This window comes from Oryctolagus cuniculus, chromosome 6 (assembly GCF_051225735.1).
Source record: "Oryctolagus cuniculus isolate XC-2025 breed Fujian yellow rabbit chromosome 6, ASM5122573v1, whole genome shotgun sequence".
NCBI lineage: Eukaryota > Metazoa > Chordata > Mammalia > Lagomorpha > Leporidae > Oryctolagus > Oryctolagus cuniculus.
The window spans coordinates 63,447,069-63,467,650 of NC_142872.1; the positions used below are offsets into that span (position 1 = coordinate 63,447,069).

At 56.2% G+C, this 20,582-nt stretch overlaps 1 protein-coding gene across 2 annotated transcripts in view; it reads left to right on the top strand.

Annotated features, from left to right (window-relative positions):
• Positions 1–20,582, top strand: part of CPLX2 (complexin 2) — an 81,087-nt gene that overhangs the window by 53,305 nt on the left and 7,200 nt on the right. The window contains exon 1 of one of the 2 annotated variants that reach the window (XM_008255439.5): positions 15,375–15,606. The exons of the other annotated variant lie outside the window; for it this stretch is intronic. The gene's annotated coding sequence lies outside the window, so the exon portion shown is untranslated. Of the gene's footprint in view, positions 1–15,374; positions 15,607–20,582 lie in introns of those variants that run through there. 2 annotated transcript variants of the gene reach the window in all.

Sequence of the window (20,582 nt, forward strand, 5' to 3'; positions counted from 1 at the left end):
TACCCCCAGCGATAGGGTGAGCCCCATCGCCCCTCCAGACATCCGGGTCCCAGAAGAACAGGGGGGAAGAGTTTGAATTCCGGGGCTAAGCATCCTGGGTACAAGTGCTTAATGGCAACTTCCGGCTGTGTGACTTTGGCAAGTTTCCCGTCCCCTCTGCCTCATCTTTCTCATCTGTGAAGTGGGCATCACAATAACTCATCTCAGGACGTTGTGCAGCTCCAGTGAGCTGGCTGTAAAAGCTCATTTGCGTTAAACATCCTACTATGTGCCTCATACTCAGCTAAGATTCTGGGTACCGCCGTCTCTTACTCCTCATCTCAGACACTGGTCGTGATGGTCTCTGGGCTTCAGATGAGTAGGTGGAGGCTCAGGAAGGTGGCAGGGACTTGCCTGTGGTCACCCTACCAGGCAAACGACTGAGCAGGTGCACAGCCCTGGGCTTTCCATGCATCCTCTGCGCTCCCGCCACACTCCGCACGCAGCCGATCCGCCAATCTAACTGCCAAGCAGCCCGAGCCCAAAGACAGAGCAGGTTTCCAAGGAGAAGGAGGAGAGGTGTTGAGAACATGCAGTTATTTACAGGATGCTGTGTGGGCTGCTGACGCGGGAGGGAGGCGTCCTGAGGTGAGGAGGCAGTGGGAGATGCTGGGCCTCAGTTTCCTCACTGGAAGAGCAGAGAGGGTAAAACCGCAGCCTTCAGAGCGAGGGAGCCCGTGGCAGGAGACGGCAACTGAGCTAAGGCCACGCGGAGAGCTTGGTGGGGGGGTGTGTGGGGGTGGTCAGTCAGGTGGCTGTGGTCCTCATTGATGGGACGAGGCCTGACCCCAGGACTGTAGGCCTCAGTTTCCCCAGAAGTGATGGAAGAATCTGCTTGGATTCCACTGTGGTGATTTTGTAAAGAAATCTATGCACTCAGAGACCTTGGGCCTGAGGACAAGAGATGTCAACTAGGAACCCCTGGAGGAGGACCTGACCCATTGGCTGAGGCTCTCAGAGGCCCCCACCTGAGTTTGATAACCTCCAGCCCTCTCATGAGGCTTGCGGAGATCATACACAAAACTTGGTTCCCGCCACACACCTGCTGCCTGGGCTCCATTCTGTGGTCCGGGACACAGACCATGCTCTCTCCTGCTCAAGGGAGCATCCCATAGGCCAGGCCCTCACACGGGCCTCTGCAGCTGCTCAGGTCAAGTTCAAATGCCATCTCCTGGAGGGCGCCCTGGACATGTCTGGCCCACCTGCTTGCTCTCGTCACCCGGCTTCGCTTCTTCAGTGCACTTTCCTCTCTGAATGACCTTTCCATCTTTGTATGAATTGTCAGTCCATTCCCCCCAGAAAATATGCCAGAGGCAGGGCCCTGCCCCACCTCGCTCACTCTGTATCTGAGCACTGAGACGTGCTGGGCCCAGAGCAGGTGCACAGAGAACAAGGATAAGGGGTTCCGTGGGTACCGATCTTTCTCAGGCAGAGATGTGACGGTTAAGCCCGGCGGTTTCCATTGTGTGCTTCCTGTGTGCCAGGGTCCGTGCACAAATGGGCATTTGAGAAAGTTCATGGAAAATGGATTTGCAAGTATGAGTTTCTCTTGGTGCCAATCTTTCTTCTTAATAAGTGGAAAGTACACATTCCGGAAAAAAAAAAACTATGCATGGATTTCAAGACACATTTGCTACAAAATAAACTCGCACTTTTCATTCCATTTTTTCTACAAATGTGTTGAAGTGCCCCTTGCACCATCTCAGCCCAGCAATGTATCCACAAGGAAAGAATCAGTGCCCCCACTTTGCCTGTGAGAAAACTTGGGCTCACAGGGGAAGGCTGACTTTGCCCAAAGTTACACAGTGAGGACCGGCAGAGATCAGAGAGCAAGCCAAAGCCCCTCCTACTCGGCTGCACCCTGGGGAATGAGCCTTACAAAAGGCTTCTCTTACCAGAGTGCCGGGAGCTGGGCGCCCCAGGAGAGCACAGCCCACCCCCAGCTCACCCACTGACTGCACCCCAGATTCCTGACCCCTTCCGGTGGGCGGGCTGAAGGCGCCAGGTCTGGCCAATGAATGGCAAGCAGAAATGTGACCACCAGGGGAGCCATGAGAACCCAGTAGGAAGCGTGGTGCACTCACTCCCTGGAGGCTGTTTGAGGAAGGCTCGGTGACAGTGCAAGCAGGGACAAGGGACGGAGGATCCCACAAGGGTGGGATTACCACCGCTGAGCCAGAAAGGGCAAGAAGGAAGCAGATGTGGAGCCTGGAGCGGATACCCCAGGGGGCAGGACTCCACTCGAGAGGAGCTGCAGCCCTGGGCCAAGGGACACTCTGCTGACACTCTCCCTTGCCTAGGACACTTGCCAGCACCTCATTGTGAAACCCAACTGGAAACCCCAAGACAAAGGGAGCCTGCTGATTGGCCCACATGTGCAGGCCCCTGGGGCACAGAGTAGGGTGGAGACAGGGAAGAAAGGAATGACCCGGAAAGACAAACAGAAGATGACCCAAAAGGTCACTGGTGTGCATCACTGGGTACCTCGGGCACATTCGGCTCCCTCTTCTTTCCACGGTGCCCCTAGAAGCCTTGTGTTGAGATGGTGGCATCACAAGACCCCCGCAACTTGTGTGGGTGGGGGGAGCCTCCAGGCTTGCACACAGCCTAGCATGTTCTCACCATTACAACGGGAAACCAAACAAAAGAAGGCAAAAGCCACAACAAGCCAAGGAGAGACATCTAGGGAGGATTGCAGAGAAAAAGACATCTTTGGGGGACATTTAAAAACTGAGGCTCAGCAAAGGCAGCGAGCATTGAAGTTATGCAGTCCAGAGACACCCCAGAAGTCACCTTGGGAAGGCCTGTAGGGCCAACAAGAAGAGGTCTTTCAAATGCATCAAATGGAAAAGAGGTTAAAAAAAAAAAAGTCCCAGCAAGGTGCTTGATGACTGCCGCTCTGGGAAAGAGCTCGAGATGAAAAAGAGCTTTCTGGAAGATCTGAGGATGCCTCCGCTTGCTTCAGCCTTGGCTGAGGAGGACCTCAGGGAGATTCCTGCTCCCAAATTGTCTTTTGGAAGTGGGGAGCCAATGGCACTGCTCTCGCGGGCAAATGTTGCAGCTTCAATAGACACACTAGATGCCGACAAGTCGCCAGGGACGGATGGCACCCGCCCAAGAGGGCTGACACCACTCAGGGGTGAAATTGCAGAAGTCTTGGCCGGAACGGTGTGCGCTGTTGAGGGGCTGTGGCCGCAGGAACTGGGGTCTGTGGGGTCTGTCACTTGGGCAGAGCTCTTGGTCAGGGCACACGCCGTGGGCTTCTTCCCTACCTTCGTTACGTGACCATGGCACCAGGTTGTAGCAGGTGGGGGGTGGGCTTGGAGACTGAGGGTGGCATGCTCCTTCTTGGATATGAGACTATTTTTCAAAATTTTTTTAGATTTTATTTATCTATTTGAGAGGTAGAGTTATAGAGAGAGAAAGAGGGAGAGACAGAGAGAAAGGTCTTCCATCCACTGGTTCACTCCCCAAATGGCCTCAACAGCTGGAGCTGGGCCAATCCGAAGTCAGGAGCCAAGAGCTTCTTCCGGATCTCCCATGCAGGTGCAGGGGCCCAAGCACCTGGGCCATCTTCTACTGCTTTCCCAGGCCACAGCAGAGAGCTGGATCAGAAAAGGAGCAGCTGGGACATGAATTGCCAGTGCCGCAGTTGGAAGCTTAGCCCCCTATGCCACAGCGCCAGCCCAGGATATGAGGCTATTAAATGAAGGGTCAGGGAGGGGATACACAGCTCCAAAGTTACAGATTCCAGCAGGTCCCTGCCAGGCAGAGACAGAAACCTAATCCAAAAGCAACTGAATCAGAGAAGTGGTGTTTATGGCCCCATAGGACCAAAAAGTGCATAACAGATGAGGCTTCAAGACACATGGGGATGTGGCCTTCAAACACTCTTATCAGGAATTTGTTTCCCACCCTCTCTCAGCTCTGTGCTTCTCTGTGTTGACATCACCCCTCCCCAACCCCACACCCACTATAGGTCTCCCTGGAAAGTGGCAAAATAAGCAGCTGCTCAGGCGGCCTTCCGCCATTCTTGCCAATTCCATAGAAACAAGCTCTCCCCCACCGGCTCTGTCAAAGGTCCCAGGGAAGACACTCATTGGCTCAGCTTCCATCCTTTGCCACCCCAGAACCAATCACTGTGCCAGGTGCGTACCCAGCACTCCAATTACCTGGCTAGGGATCTAATGCCCACCCACGGAAGTGGGGCATGGGGTTGGCCCCACCCAGATCATAAAGACCGAGAATGGGAGAGGGAGGGACTCCAAAGAGAATCTGGACAAATAAAAATACAGTACATCACAGCAAATGACACCGAAAATATCCCAAGGCTAAAATGCCACCATGGCAGGGACAATGCATGGAGAAAATGTTGTGGGGGAACGTGAATGGGTTGAGAGACGCAAAATGTAAGGTTCAGATAAGGATGCCAGTGACAGGGTGTTCTGTGACCAGAAGGGGCCTACCCCTGGGGTTGGCACTGCAGGCAGCAGCAGAGCTGGTTAAGCCACTGCCTGCAGCCCAGTCATCCCATATGAACACCAGTTTAAGTCCCAGCTGCTCCACTTCCAATCCAGCTCCCTGCTGATGCACCTGGGAAAGCAACAGAGAATGGCCCAAGTGCTTGAGGCCCTGCATTCATATGGGAGACCCGAAAGAAGCTCCTGGCTTCTGGCTTCAGTCTGGCCCACTCTGGCCACTGCGGCCATTTGGGGAGTGAACCGGTAGATGGAAGCTCTCTCTCTCTGTCTCTCTCTCTCTCTCGTCTCCCTCTTTCTCTGTAACTCAGCCTTTCACATAAAATAAATGAATCTTTAAAAAATAATAATAAAAGGCCTACCCCTGAGACTGAGTACGCTCATGGGCCAAGTCAAGTCATTATACGGCCAACCAGCTGGCACCGTGCTGGGCGTGTCTTCCCCCTCTGGGGACTTTCATTGGCCAATCACAGGCCAAAAAGCTTCGGACTTGTTGTGGATGATTCAGGGATGAACAAGACACCGACGGTCCTTGCCCTTAAACAGCGTATACGGCGAGAGGAGGCAATGGAAGATCCCCTCTATCACAACGAAACGAACACGAGAGGGCGTGCTAAGCGGGAGAAGGCCTGCGAGGGAGGCAGAAGGCAGAGCCACAGAGGCACTCCTGGGTTTTGACTTGGTGCTGCAGGCCACGGTGAGTCAGCCGAGGCTTCTGAGTACAGGAGTGACACGGATGAGCCGCACCGTCTTAATGGAGGCAGAGAGGCCTGATGGAACGTCACAGGGATGATCAAAGGGCTGGCGACAGGCCTGCAGGGGGAGCCGGGAGAGTGAAGACGGGGAAAGCTGAAGGCAGGGGGAGCCGTGATCAAAGCCAGGCAGGGGAGGACACTGCACTGATGACGCTGGGCCCAGGCAGGGCTGGCATGGTGGCACAGCAAAGTCAGAGCGAACATTGCTTTGTTGAGCTCCTGTCGGGAAAGGTGAGTGTGGCACACACGCGTGCACGCGCACGCACACAGACACACACATACACACACGTCACTTATATAACCAGGACCCCGCCAAGAGGGGCTGTAGGTGGGAAATTGGGGATAAGTCACAAGCAAAGAGCTTCTGGCAACAGCTGTCACACAGGAGGGCTGAGGGTCGCAGGGCACCCGGGGGTGGTCCTTACTCACAGAACAGCCACGTCCCCAGGGCTGCGTTGGGCCTGGTCGGCCTCTGGACGCACCCTTGTCTTGCTGTGTCACAGCTCTGTCACCTCGCCTGTGTGTGTGTGTGTTTTGACAGGCAGAGTGGACAGTGAGAGAGAGAGACAGAGAGAAAGGTCTTCCTTTTTGCCGTTGGTTCACCCTCCAATGGCCGCCGCAGCCGGCGCACTGCGCTGATCCGAAGCCAGGAGCCAGGTGTTTCTCCTGGTCTCCTATGGGGTGCAGGGCCCAAGCACTTGAGCCATCCCCTACTGCCTTCCCGGGCCACAGCAGAGAGCTGGCCTGGAAGAGGGGCAACAGGGACAGAATCCGGCGCCCCAACTGGGACTAGAACCCGGTGTGCTGGCACTGCAAGGAGGAGGATTAGCCTATTGAGCCGTGGCACCGGCCATGTGTGTGTGTTCTTAAGTGGTGTGCACTTCCTCTCCTGCACAAGACAGGAAGGTGTACTACCCAATCCCCAGAACCTAGAGAAGCCTCAGGCACGTAGGGGACGCTCAGTACAAACAGCCGCCCCTCAGTAGCTGCAAGAAATCAATTTCAGGGCCCCCCTTGAATACCAAAATCTGCAGTTGCTCGAACCCCTTTTATAAAATGGTGCGGTATTTGCACAGGGTCCATCTCAGCTTCCTGTGTACTTTAAATCAGCCAGAGACAACTTGTAAAGCCTAGCATAATATAAATGCTGTATAAATAGTTGCTATCCTGTATTGTTTAGGGGCTAATGACAAAAGGGTATGTGTTCCATGCAGGCGGAATCTTTAAAATATTTTCACTGCACGGTGGGTGCAGTCCACGCAGGCGGACAGCTGGGGATGCAGAGGGCCGACGGCATTTGCTAAGTGAATGAATCCTTCCCCTTGAGTGAGCGCATCACGGCGCGGGGCAGGGAGACTTAGCCAAGAAAAATCTAAGTAGAAACTGCAGCCGGCGCAGCAATGGCAGGACCCACGTGGGAACACAGAGGACACCCCCAGCTCCATCGCAACCCCCCACCCCAGAACACCCACTGAGCCCTAACGGTCACTGGAAAAGCAGGCCAAGTGAACAGGGCAGACCAGGACGCCCCCCACCTACCCCACCCCGCAAACACCTCGGGCTAAGGTTCAGAGACGTGAGGTCGCAGGTCCAGGAAGGGGACAGTGCTAGGTGTGGATAAAGCACCAGCAGCCAGGGCCAGGTCGTGGAAGGCCTTAAGGCCAGTAAAAAGATGTTGAACTTTCTACTGAGGGCAACAGGAAGACATAAAAAGATATAAAAAAAGAAGAAGAATATTTTGTATCCATTAAGATCACTTTTGTTGCAAGTAGAAGGAAAAAAAAACCAGCCTGCATTGGCCCTCTCTGGTCAGGTGCCTGGCCCTGCCTGACCTGTTCTCAGAGGCCGGGGCATTGCAGGCAGGGGAACTGCACTTGCTGAGTGGCTCAGTCCAGCTCAGATGACTCCCCTGTGAGACACAGGTGGCCCCCTGGACCGCTGGGTTCTGAATCCATGGATTCAACCAAACGTGGATCAAACATATTCGGGGTGTGTGGGGGGGGAGTCGTCCGCAGTGAGCATGTACAGATCTTTTTTCTCTTGTCGTGGTTCCCGAAACAATGCAGCGTAACAACTATTTACATAGCATTTCCATCGTTAGGGATCACAAGGACTCTGGGGATGGTTTAAAGCACATGCGAGGCTGTGCGTGGGCTCTGTGCAAATACCACACCATTTTATATAAGGGGCTTGAGCAACTGCAGGGTTTGGTATGCAAGGGGGTCTTGGAACAAATCCCCCATGGCACCCAAGGGACAACTGTGTGCAGGTGGGCTCCGGCAAAGTTGATTCCGTGGTGGGGGGGAATGAGTTCTGGAGGGCAAAATAAGCCGTGACCCCTGTGTGTCTTAAGGAGAGGAGAGGTGCGCTCAGATTCATGTTGAGGAAAGCTACAATCCTCCTGCAGATTTAGGAGCAAGAGCAGAGGCAGGAGCAAGGGTTAGAACAAGGGTGATGGGAACCAGGCTGAGCCAAACTGGACAGAAGAGAGCCAACGGCTGCCCCAGAGGCCGACTCCTCATGTACATCCTTAGTGCCTGGCTCTGGAACCTGACCTCCGGCCCCCAGCCCTGTGATCGCCTTCAGCCCAGGAACATGGGGCCTGTTAAAGACCAGCCTGTGGCAATGTCTCCGCAGAGCATGCCTGTCCTGCTAGGGTCTCCCAGACTCTAGAACCCATTTCTCTGAAGCAGCATGGCCAGGCTCTGCTTCCAGAAACCCACCCAAACCCCGTCCAGAAGTGCGGCCACCCAGAGAGAGAGAGAGAGGGAGAGAGAGAGAGAGAGAGAGACCCAGCACCTCCCAGGGCTGCTGCTGCTGCTAAGCTGTGTTGCCCTGAATGAGGCACTTAACCTCTCTGACTATGAACGTCCCTATCAGAATATAAAGTGGAGGCAATGACATTTAAGGTAACAGAGGAGGCTCCAGCCTGGGAATTAAATCAGATACAGATCGTGAATCACCCAGCTCGGCGAGAGGCTCGGGAAATGAAAATCCCTTCCTCTCCAGCCCTTTAAGCTTTTTCTTGGCTTCATCTTTCCAAGACCTCTCTTGCTTGGTTGCCAAATAAAAGGGGGTTTGGTTTGGCTTTGTTTTCCTGCCCGAACCAAAGAACCGGAGCTTGAGTAGCACTGAGCAGCCATTTTTAGATTCGTGGATGGAAAATTCCTCCCCTCGTTGGGCCTGAAGTCTGAGCCCCTTCTGGACTTCCTGCAGGCCATACCTTCCGGGCGACACAGTCTCCTAGTCCCCTGCGTTCTGAAAGAGAAGGGGGAAGCCGGAAAGGGGTGAAGTAACAGAATCATCCCGCCTCACCCCCATTTTCCTCGAAGCTTTCAATTCTTTTCTTTCTCGTTCCAATTCAAAGAAACTCAGGGAAATTTCAAGGCAGCCTTTGGCCAAGAGGGCCATAAAAAGAGGACTTGGCTATTGGTCACTCTGTTGCAGTCCCCAGAGCACAGCCTTAGTCCGGTGTTGGAGAAAGAGGATGTTGCTTCCTAAGCATTGTTTTGGGGTGCCCTAACCCCCACACCCCTGCACTGGGAGGCAGGGACCATCCCCCTTTTATTGACAACAGAAGAGACTCTTGGTCACAAAGTTGGAAAGGGACAGAGGGCTAGTGACGTTCAACTCCCCCCAACATACACACACCCCCACCTACGAAGCCTCTGAGACTTGGGGTGTCAAGGGCAGAGGCCTGCCACCCCCACCTCTTCCCGGCTGCCAGCTTCCACTTCCATGTGGCTCACAAGCCCTGTGTGTGTGTGTGTGTCTGAGAGAGAGAGAGAGAGAGAGAGAGAGAGAGAGAGAGACTGCTCCTCCACCTGCTCCCTCTCCACCAGGACAGTGCTCCGTGCTCCGTATCGTCATGCACTGTTTGCAGGCACCTCTCCTCTCCCCACTCCCACTCTCTGCCTCAATCGCCGGCTCCCAATCACAGAGCCTCGGATCCGAAAGCATCTTGAGAGTGTGCATCGGCCCACGTGCTACCTCTCAATGGGGTATTTGCAGCTCTCCCTGTGGAACAAAGAGCAGGGGGAGAAACCCCAACACCTCTCACCTGCACCTTTGCCTGCTATCCACGGCCCTCCCTGCAGGTTTGAGAAATGAGTTAAGCGTGTGGCAGAAGCCCGCGTGGCATTGTCACTGGGTAGAGGGCTGGCTTCTGTCACATTCTTCCAACAATACCCGGCATGCAGGACTTGTTTCAGAAATGTGGACCTGGGTGCCGGGCTCGCCCCAGACGTAAAGGGTCTCCTTACCTTGCTGTGTAGCCTTGAGTCTCTCCTATCTGTTTCTCCATGTGTACATGGAGGAGACTTAGGGATGACCAGAAAGGTGCCTGTGTTACTAACTCTTTATGCACATTTCATTGCCTACACACACACACACACACACACACACACACACACTCATGCCTGTCAGTCTCCAAAATGGCATCCCGCCTCCCCATGGTGCTCTCTGTCTCTCTTCCTTTCATTTCCTTGACGAGAGGCCTCATGAGCTTCTTAACCTCTGCTGTCTGCTCCCTGCTCTCATAAAACAGCAATAATGTCCCCTCAACTTCATTTCATCAAAAAGCAAGATCTGGTTGTTGGCCGAAGCACGCTGGGCCCAGTGGGAAACTGGAAGTCATTCCCAGCTCACTCACCACCCCCCACATGGAGGGGTCCTGCCTGCTGCCTTGGCGCGGAGCCAGGAAGAGTGAGGGCGACACCAGGGAGGCAGTCCTTCAGGGGGCTTCCATCCCAAAAGAGCAGGAAGCCTGAAAAATCAAAACTTCTCCTATGCCGGGAACAAGGCCACACTCTGGGGTCCCTTCCAGCTCAACAGTTCTAGACACGGACATGCTTAGGGTGTAAGATTCTAGCGCTGAGCGTGGATGCGGATGAAGGTTGATTCTAAGCTTCAGTTAGTCCTGAAATAGTCTAGGATTCTTTTTTTTCTGGAGGACTGGGGTCCTGGGTCGGCTGATTCCCCAATTCTGTTGAGCCAGGGCCCAGGTTGTACGACCACTGGACGTGTCAAAAACGCCAGGGGACTACGGGAAGGCCGTGAACCCCTGGGCCTCTGTCTCAGAGACTGGGGTCCGCTCCATGCAGGATGAGGCCCAGGAGGCTGCCAGCTTTTGCCAAGTCCCCCCTCTCTGGCGCTTCGTGTAGGAGTGGCCCCTCTCTGACATATAGCGTTGTAAAAGCCTCCGATTCTGTGTTTCTAAAAGTGGTTCTTGGGTGGCCTTTTGCTCACGACTGTAATATTCAACAACTCTCCTACGGTCTCCATGTGGCTTCGGGAACATTCTAAGGGGTGAAGACTCCTGCTGAGCATGGGCTTTGCAAGGGGAGAGAAGAAGGGACCAAGGGTTTGGGCGCCCTGGAAGGGCTTGAGCAAGGCCAGGGCCAGGCTCAGAAAGCAAAGGGAACTTGGCTGAGGCCGTCGGCTGAGGTCATCAGAGAAGAGTTCTGGATGGACAGGGACATGCAACCATGTCCTGGAGAGCTGGAGGGACTGAGTTTGGGGGAGGGGAGGCAGAAGTCACAGCAGAATGCTCAAAAAAGAACCAGAGGCAAAAATTGGAAAGGTTTATCACCTAAACATCCTCCCTTGGGTGGCTGCCGGGGGACTACAGTCTGGCGTGCAGACAGCAAAGTGTGCAGATTCAGAAGAGCTCAGAGGAGAGGGAGCTGACTGTGTGGGGACATGGAGACGTCCTGGGGTGGGCTGTGTGGCCTGGAAGAGGACTGCTTTGCAGTGTCCCTCAAGGGGTGGTGGTGCTGGATGAAAGGGGCACCTCCACCGAGCTGTTGGGCAGGGCTCTGGGAGGGGCAGAGAGGAGGGCTCCCCAGAGAATGCCCACACAGATTCCATGGAATTCCAAAGAGTCAGGGCTCAGGCATTGAACCTGGGACCCTCTTTCTGAGACACGCGAGTTTAGAATGCAGGACCCTGGGCTCTTGGCAGTTTCCCAGTTGGGGCAAGAGCCGGCAGACACAGGTGCCCGGGGCCCCCTCTGGTGGAGGAGGAATGCTGAAAGAGGGGTTAGTCACTCTTGGTGGCATATTTTGCCTACACGCCTGCTCAGTGGTGATGACACACTCCTGGCTGCAAACACACACACCCCTACTGCCCCACACGGTGGCAGAAACATGTGTGCCGCTCCACTGTGACACACGGCCATCTGCAGCCTTACCACTGATGGTGGCACAGGACTGCATCCTTGCATATTGGAGGTCCTTCCTGATGGATGGCAACACTCAGGGATCACACAGAAGTGGTGACCTGTTCCTGGAGGCCTTTGTGTCTGACATAGTCTAATGATACCCTTTGTGGTGGTATAGTGCACAACCCACACAGCTGTACATGTACCCTTGCCTTCTATCCAAACCCTCACACAGTGCTCTAGCCACAGCTCACTGAGCTCTATGCTGTCATGGCACTTCACATCAGGAATACCCTTGGCAGATACTGATAGTCCCGTGGTGACAGACCCACACCTGTCCTACCACGTACTGAGGACAGCATACAGCACCTATGTCACTCCACATGTATGCTGCCACACTCACACCTGCACAGTCCCACACTTACGCACAAACACACACACACACACACACACAAAGGCACCACTGCTCACTGACGGGTTTGCCATCACACTGTCGCTCCTCATTGAAGGAGGCAGACCGGGGAGCCTCGCATCACACCCACGCAGGGCAGCACCCGGGCCACAGCTGCTGACAAAAGGAAAGACACTCAGCAGATGAGCAAGGGTGCCCCCCCATCCCTCCTCTGTGCTCCACCCCCGCAATTCTGTCTCTGCCTCTGGCACATGGCCACCCTCTCAAACCAAGACCAACTCTGCCCCTCCAGGCTCCTGCTAGAACAGCAGGATGTGAGTTGGCTTGCACCCACCAGCTGGGGTCAGGACCAGCCCGCAAGCTCCATCTCAGAGCCGGTGCCTGGCGCTTCCTGGAGACCTCGGCATCTCCCGGATGGCAGCCAGGGCGCCCTTTGGATGGAGGCAATTGCAGAGAGAAAGGGGCTGACCTCTGGACAGGCGTGCTCTGCAAACCATCCTTCCTGCTCGCGTTTGTCATTCCTCACACACTGTTCCTGGAGCCTCACACAAAGCACTCACATCAGCTCCCTTGATTGACTTCCTGGTGAACACCCAAGGTGTGCACATATCACTTTATGATTCTGTTCAATCCTGGCCCCACCCCCTGCCCCCACGGCTCATAAATGAAAGCAGGGACTCAGCAGACGTGACAGCACAGCCACATCTCGATTTTACCAGGTGACTCTGGGAAGCTGGCTGCAGAGCGGGCCCTGCCAGGACCAGAGGCTGGGCCCCTTGGCACTCCTGCTCGCTCGCGCTCACTCCCAGCGGGCTGGATCCCAGACACAGGAGATGAAGGGAATGCTGGCAACACCCATGGCATGGGGACCCCAATCTGGGTGTGAATCCGTGGCAGGTTTTTCTCTTTTTGATTTTTTTTTTTTAGTGAGAAATCGGAAAACAGGGATGACTATAAATGTCAATGTGGGAAAATATCTGTAGAGCAAAAGTTACATTTCCATAGGCGGTGGGATGTGTCAGAAGAGAAGTGGCCCATGTTGTGGAAGAGCCCCAGAACTCGGGGTTGGGCTAGCCTGGGTTGGAATCCTGGCTCTGCCAAAGACCCACTTTCTCCCCCTGGCCCTCAATTTCCCCATCTTGAAAAGGGGAGAAAGCGAGAAAATGTCACTGGGGAAAGAATGGAAGCTCTGATTGTCGCTGTGACTGGTGGTGTTGGATTGTTGCTAAGATTGATGGTATTGTGGTCAGGAAGTGTTAATGGTGATTAGCAGTTTCCCTTCAGTAATAATAAGGGATTTGGGAACCACGTCCAGCCTGGAAACACAGAATAGAGAGCAGGTGCTCATCTCTCCACCTGCTTTTCTCAAGGGCAAGTTCAATGGCTAACAAGTCACCATGCATCCCTATTCATTCAGCAGCCAAAGTTCAACTGGGCTGTCCAGTAACCCCTAAGATTCTCACAGCTCATCAGCTCAGGTGGCTTCTCAATAGCCTCACAGATATTGGCGTTCAAAGCGGGCTTTAGCTGTCACCTGGGCCACCAGCCTCTCACCCACCTGCCAGCTTCCAGGGACATGGACCCGTGACCTCACATGAGACCGTCCTAATGTTGATTGGATAGTTGCAATGGTGAGCAGGTGCTTGTCAAAGCTTGAGGCTGCTTCGAGCCCTTACCTTTCCCCCACTGGCCTCATTCTTTGTTGAACGATGTGAAAGCCGGAGTCGGAATCTCTCTTTGCAGGGATCATTTCTCCACTCAGCAACCAGTTCTTTAATACTGCTGTCCCAGGCATCATGCTAAAAGCTCGAATGCAAATGTGAACCCACCACCCAGCCTCCCTCTGCTCCAGCTCATCCAGGCTCCTCTTCAAGCAGGCTGCCCAGAGATGAGCTCAGGATTTTTCAAGCTCAACTTGGTCCACGTCCATGTCAAAGGCAATGCCAGTTGTGGAAAAACCCCGATTGTAACTAGAGTGCTGTCAGCCAGGTCCCATCTACTGAGCGTGTTGTTGAAGAATGCGGAGAAAGGGGGAGGGTGGGGGACCCTGGCTCTGGAAATGACAACTCCCCTCAGGCGTTGGTGGCGAGTCGAAGTCACTCTGATCAAACAGCCTCCCCACTGTCCCCCTCCTTCTGTGTCCGCCCTAGGAAACTGAAGAGAAATAAAGAATGAGCACGCCAATGACCCTAGATGGCGCCCAGCAGAGAACTTGCCCATAAGGGAAGGGCCTTCTTTATGCAAAGCCCCACAGCCCAAGAGGAGCTTCAGAAGGAGCTGGTCCAGATGAGGGGTGTGGGTCTGCCGATAGCCTCTGTCTTGTGGGGTCCCCCACTTGAGGCCCTGGCCGTGGCCAGGTTCAAAAGGAACAGCCCTCTGCTTGGAACACAGGGCTCCCTCCTCTCCCAGATCCTGTCTCTGCAGCTCATGCCACTCCCTTTTTGAATGGAAGCCATCCCCAGACAGAAGCAGAAGTCATCTCCACGCTGACACAGCCCTGATTGATGCATAAACTCCTATGAATCTTTCAAAGGCCTGGTGTGAGGCCCCTCCTCTTAAAGCCATTTCCCTGCACCTCAGGCCACCACACTGCAGGCAAAGTGAAGAGGCTCATTAGGAGAGAAACAAAGCAAACCATGAGTGTGAGGGCAGAAGGAAGGGCTGGGGGGTGCGGGGGGGGAGGTGAGCAGGTGTTGTCCTGCTTCTCAGAGGTCCCAGGGCTTCCCTGGGCTTCGGAAGGAAAGAATCTAGGATCACCATTGCCAGAGGCTCCCTCCCTGTTTTCACAGGATGTAGGGTCTAGAAGGGACTGGGGAATACTCCCTGGATCCACTGCTACTCGGCATGAGCCTTCTCCCTCTGGTGCACAGCAAAGGGCCTTACCCTCACTGCCCACCTCAGGTCTTCCTGCTGCTGGCCACTATGCTGAAGGGCTGCAAAGGCCATCTGACCGTGGCCCAGCCCCAGATTTGCTTATGGACAGAGAAAAGCAGGCTGATGGTCAGGGTCTGCCCAAACAGGAGTTCCTCCCGGTGGCGGTGGCGGGGGGGGGGGGGGGGGGCAAGGAGTGCAGTCATTCTGCCTTTCCCACAGAGAGGGTCTCTGAGCGCTGCTTTGAAGAGCCCTCTCCTCTCCCCTGCCCCCACCAGCCCTCTCTGCAGCAGGCCTGGGGTCCTCAGGGCTGCAGCCTCTGGGGCAGGCTGCGGGAGCTTGCTGGGGGAGTGGTGAGAGGAAAGAGGGGAGGGGGAGAATGGGAGAGGGGAGCAAACGGAGGGGAGGAAGGGAGGTAAGAAAGAGAGGAATGAGGGAGAGGGGAAAGGGGAAGAGAGGGAGAGGGGAGAAGAAGGAAGAGAGAGAGGAGGGGGAGGGAGAAAGAGAGAAGGATGCAGTAGAGACTGAGAGGGGAGGGAGAGAGAGGAGGAGGAGGGAGAGAGGGTGAGCAAGAGAAGGAGGAAAGGAGGGAGGGAGACCGAGAGGGTGAGAGGGGAAGAGAGAAGGAGGGAGGGAGGACGAGAGAGAGAGAGAGAGAGAGAGAGAGAGAGAGAGAGAGAGAGAGAGGTTTGAATTTCCCATCTGGAAGGGGAGCGGTAGCGCGTCAGGGCCTGGCTGAGGGGCGTGATTGGAGGGCGCCTCCGGCAGCAGCCGCGGCCGCTCGCCGGGCAGAGTACACGAGGCGGCGGCGGGAGCTGGAAGAGCAGGCGGAACCGCCTCGAACAGCCGGGCCGGAGTCCTGCAGTGGCTTAGACGGCGCGGGGACACCAGGTCGGTGCTGGCCGCGGGCCGGGAGGGCGGAGCCGGGCTGTAGGGGACAGGGTCCCGGCTCTCGCCTCGAGCCGAGGGCAACCCGGGAGCCTGGGGAGGCCGGTTTTCGGGGGGCAGCTCCCCGAGACCGCCTGGCGCGGGAGTGGGGGCTGCGTGGCTGCGTCGCCTTGGTGTTGAAAGGACAGCTCCCCGCGGGCGCAGCGAGGGGCCGGAGCTAACCCGGCAGGCGTGGGCCGCGCGGCGCTAGACCCCGGGGCAGGCGCCCAAAACCCCCCGGCTCCCGAGGAGCCAGCACCGCCCCGAACGCAGCGGGGGACTCAAGTGTCAGCCCAGAGAACTACTTGGAGCTGGCGGGGCTGGGGCGGCGGGAGACCGGGGCCGCTCCGGGCTGCGCTTAACCCGGAGCCCCCCGAGGCCCTGTTCGCCCCGAGAAGGGAGCCGCCCCCCCGAGGAGTGCAGCTCGGGCTCCGGGAGTGAGTCAGAGGGCGGCGGCAGGGCAGCGCACAGACCGCAGGTGGAGGGGAGGCGAGCCCGAGCGTCGACTGGGGTGGGCGCCGCCGGGGGCTGCCTGTCCTTCTCCGGGAGAAAAGGGCCCGGCAGCTCGCGTGCCCGCCCGGGCGCCTCCGGAACGGTCCCCGCTCCGCGTCACTCCCGCTGCCCGCCCCGCTCTGCCCCCTCCCGCAGCAAAGTTTTGGAGCGGCTGGGGTTCGGGGTTGGAGCGCTGTGCGATGGGGGAAGGGGCGTCTCGGCGTCCGACCCGAGCTGGTGGGCAGGGCTGCCCGTGTGGGGGTCTCCGCGGCACTCCAAGTGCCGGGGTCTGGTCCCCTCCTGTGGTCGGGGTGCGGGCAGACCCCGGCAATGCCGCTTTGCCGCTGGAGCCGTACCCCCCCCCCACCCCGTACCCTCCCCCAGCGCGTTTCCCTTCCAGGGGCGTGGGGTGGGGATGTGAAGGGAGGGGGTGGTGGTTCGTGTGGCATCTCCCTTTTCTGCCACCGCCATTAGCGCGGGGTCCCCTGCGAAAAGCAACTGAGTGTTGAATTGAGTTGCGGCGAATACAGCCCGGACCTCGAGCCATCAAAGCAGAAAAACAGCCACAAGGACAAACACTGCAGGTGTCCGAGTCTGCTTGTCAGAGGGCGGGGGCTCCGTCCCCGAAAGCCGCCCGGGGCTCAGATGGCCGAGCCGGAGCAGGTGCCTCCGCTGCCTCCGGGCTGGGACGAGCTGCGGGGCAGTCGGAGAGCGAAGCCAAAGATGCGCTCTAGGTCCCCGGCGCGCGGAAGGCACGGAAACCTGGTGATGCCGCAGCACCTCTCCCCCTCCCCCCTCCCCTCCCTGGGTCCCCTCCCCCAGCTCTGCCTCCCCCTCCCACCCACCACCACCCCCCAACGCCCGCACCCCCATCACCACCCTTCCCGCGCAGGCATAGACCGAGGCTTCCCGCAGAACCGCCGCGGAGCGCCTCCTGGCGGCCCGGCCAAAATCTTCATCGGCGTGCGACCTGCTGAACCTCCGCTCTCAGCTAAGGGCTTGTGGCCAAACATCACACACCGCGCACAAGCAGGCTCACAGGACGTCTGAGCTGGGAGTTAGGAGGGAGCACACCCGGAAGGCGCACTTCTCACTCGCTGACACACAGGCAGTATATCCTGACGATCGACCTGGTCCTAGGAGATTGAGTGCAAGTTTAGGAGGGGGTAAGAGACATGGGCACACTCGGAGTGATAAGGACAGATCCGCAGATGGGTAGAGCATAAGCTGAAGGCGGGCAGCACTGGAAAGAGCCACGGATCTCAGGAGAGGCAGCGCCACGTCTTGCCAAGATCTGGGCCATTTCATGGAGGTGGTGACGTTGTTGAAAGATCTTTGAAAATTAGTGCTGCTGTTGCTAATGATGATGATGACGATGATGCTAGCTAACACATCTGAGCTCCCACACTGGGGCAAACTGGGCTGAGCGTTTTGCATTATCTCACTTAATGCTCACAACACTCTCCATTTTATACATTTAGTCTCCCGCTCAAGGTCAAGAGCCAGGATTCAGACTGGCAGAGATGAGGTTAAGAGGTCCCGAGGCTGTGGGAATAGCAGGCACAAAGGCAAGGGAAGGGAAGTGAGCAGCAAGCAGCAGAACGCAGGGCTTGAAGGTCAACACAAGGACTCTGCTGGGCTTAACTAGGCCGTGGGGAGCCGTTGCGGGGTGTGTTTGCACGAGTAGATGTGTCCTTTGGAAAGATTAATCGGACAGCCACGTGCAGGTTGGATGAGAACTGGGTGGAGAGGGGGACAGAATTAGAGGTTATGCACAAATCCAGAACCTCTAGGTCCTGCCACAGCAGGAGGAGAGAGGAAGCTGGGGGAGGCGAAGTTTTTGAAGCTACAGATTCCCCCCTGCAGCACCCCCTCATCCCACTGCTCCCACCCGTTCCTTGTGTGATCTATTGTCTGGTGTCCACCTCCCCAGCCAACTGAATGCTGGGACAGCAAGAGCTGGGCTCCCTTCTTCCCTTCCACAGCCCCAGTGCTCAGGACAGTATCTGGCAGGGAGCAGGTGTCAAAAATAGTTGCAGGCGGAGAGGATAAATGAAGGAGGTCTGCGTGGAATCTGGGGTCTTCAGGCGAGGGGGTTGGAACAGGCAAGCTGAAGGAAAAGATGGTTGGGTGAAGGAGGTAAGGATGAGACTGACTGTCAAGACCACATGTGGAGCAACATCCAGAGTTAGAGGTGAGGTTTGTGGGACAGGGTTGGGGGACACCAAGCTGATGAGCTTAGATGAGATTCCCCAAGGGAGAAAGCAGGGAAGGGAGCAGGGGGGAGGGAGGAAGGGACAGCTTGCCTGCAGCACGGGTACATTTTAAAGGCAAGGGAAAGAATTAGCAGAGAGAGAGTAGACCTATCTGAGAGGCAGAAGGGAGACTGCAAGACGGCTGAGTCACAGAGCTCACGAGAGTGGAGAGGGCCAGACCAAGGCGCAGGGAGGGAGCGCTGATGCTGCGGAGGGATGGAGGAGGGGTAGGGGCTGTGGGAACACCCTCAGTAAGGCACCACTGAGGAGGCCTCTGCCTGCTCCCACAGTGGTGCACAGGCAGCAGGTCTCTGGCTTGACTTGGGGGCGTGAAGATGTGGAGACCCCTTCATCACGAGGTTAGAGAGAAGAGGTGAAGGGACTTGCAGGGCTCGGAAGCTGCAGAAGGGAGGGCAGGAAAGATACCTGCAGAGAGGAGATGGAAAAGGTAAGGGAGGGGGAGTGATGAACGGACTTGGGTGGGGGGTGGGGATTCGGAATCCAAGCACAGGCGGATAGGAGGGGTCCCTACACGAGTAGTGGGGTGTAAGGGTTCTCACTAGCTGGCGCGAATCATTTCCATTTGTTTCCTGAGCACCCGTCGTGTGCCAAGCACATCTGAAGCTCCCAAGTGGTATCATAGCCCTCATTTTCCAGGGAAGGCCAGGGTCAAAGGAGCTGGGCTGATTGTTCACATTCGCATAGCCACCAAGTGGCAGATTCAGGATCCGAGTCAAGTGTGCCTGTCCCTGGAACACCTTGCTTCTGCCACTCACCATACCAAGTGGGAGGAAGGCCACCTGCTGAAAGGGAGCCACTAGGAGTGGCTTGGACCTTATGAAGTGGAGACTTGGTGAAGGGACTCTCAATAGAATGAACAAGAGATGGCTCAACAGCTGAAAGGGCCATGCTGGGCTAGGTGGCTTTGAGCTCAGCTGAATAATTCCAGAAAGCTAAGGAGAAGCCGCCTACAGTGATAGGGATGCAAGCCTTGAGAAGACTCAGCCCTTGAGTGATGTACTTTGCAAACTGCAGGGGTGGGTGGGGTAGCTGGGCAATCCACGTTGGCTGCACGGATGCATGCCAGGAGGGGAATCGCAGAAGGAGACTGCTTTGTGATCGAGAGATGGCATGTTGAGTTTGAGTAGTGCCCACTGGACACCCAGGGGGATGTGTCCAGGAGGAAACAAAAGCATTTCCTGACTTATTCACCACCTATTTCTCTGCACGTGTGCATGCACACATATAAGCCCCAGAATGTAACCCGCAGGATGGCAAAGCTTTGTCTTCCCTGCTCACTGCTATATCCCAGGGCCTAACACAGCAACTGGCACACAGTAGGTGCTCAATTAATACTTGCCACATTTAGGAATATAAGGATCAGGAGTCCAGATACGCAGGCTAAGTGTCATTCGTGTCAATGGTCATCAAGACCCCCGGAATGGAAGAGTTCACCCAGGGAAAGTTTAGTAAAATACAGAGGCAGGGGCTGAGGACAGAGTCCCTGGGGGACAGGAAGGAAGGCGAGGCAAAGGAGAGAGGGGATGGGGCAGTAGGAGAGGAAAGAAGAGAGCGCAGCCGGAGGAGGGGGTCTGAGGGTAGCCTGTGTGCTGTGGGACCCTCCCACAGAAGCCTGACAGGCCACCTTGAGGAGGGGGAGACACTTCTGCAGAATCAACTCCCAAGTTAGGCAGGAGGCTGGAGCCGGAGCCCAGGTGCTCTGCTGCCGCCCAGCAGTCTGAGACGTCCCCACTGCCGGCTGCCGCCGCCACCACCACCACCTGCTAATTCCTCGAGCTCCAAGTAAATGCTGAGCCCGACTCGAGAGTTCCTGAAGTCACTTGATTATTACATTGTTCATTTCCTGTGCTTAGACACGAAGGCTTTTCACGGGGTCTGACATCGAATGCAAACATCTCGACTGAGTTGAACAGCCTTCTGATTCAGAATTCTGGGTTGGGGCGGGGCGCATTCTCTTGGGTTTCCTGGAAAGCGTGTTCCTTTTTTGGCTTATGGTCCCTGTGAGTATGCAGTGGGCACCATCTTGCTAGCTGCTGCTATGCCCCAGGCCTGTCACCAGTCTCCTGCCTTCTTCAGGCACCAGTTCAGGGCAGCCCTGATACTGCCCCCATTTGGTGCAGTGTGAACAGAACCTTCCAGGCAAGCTACAGCCGGTTTCACAGGATGATTTTC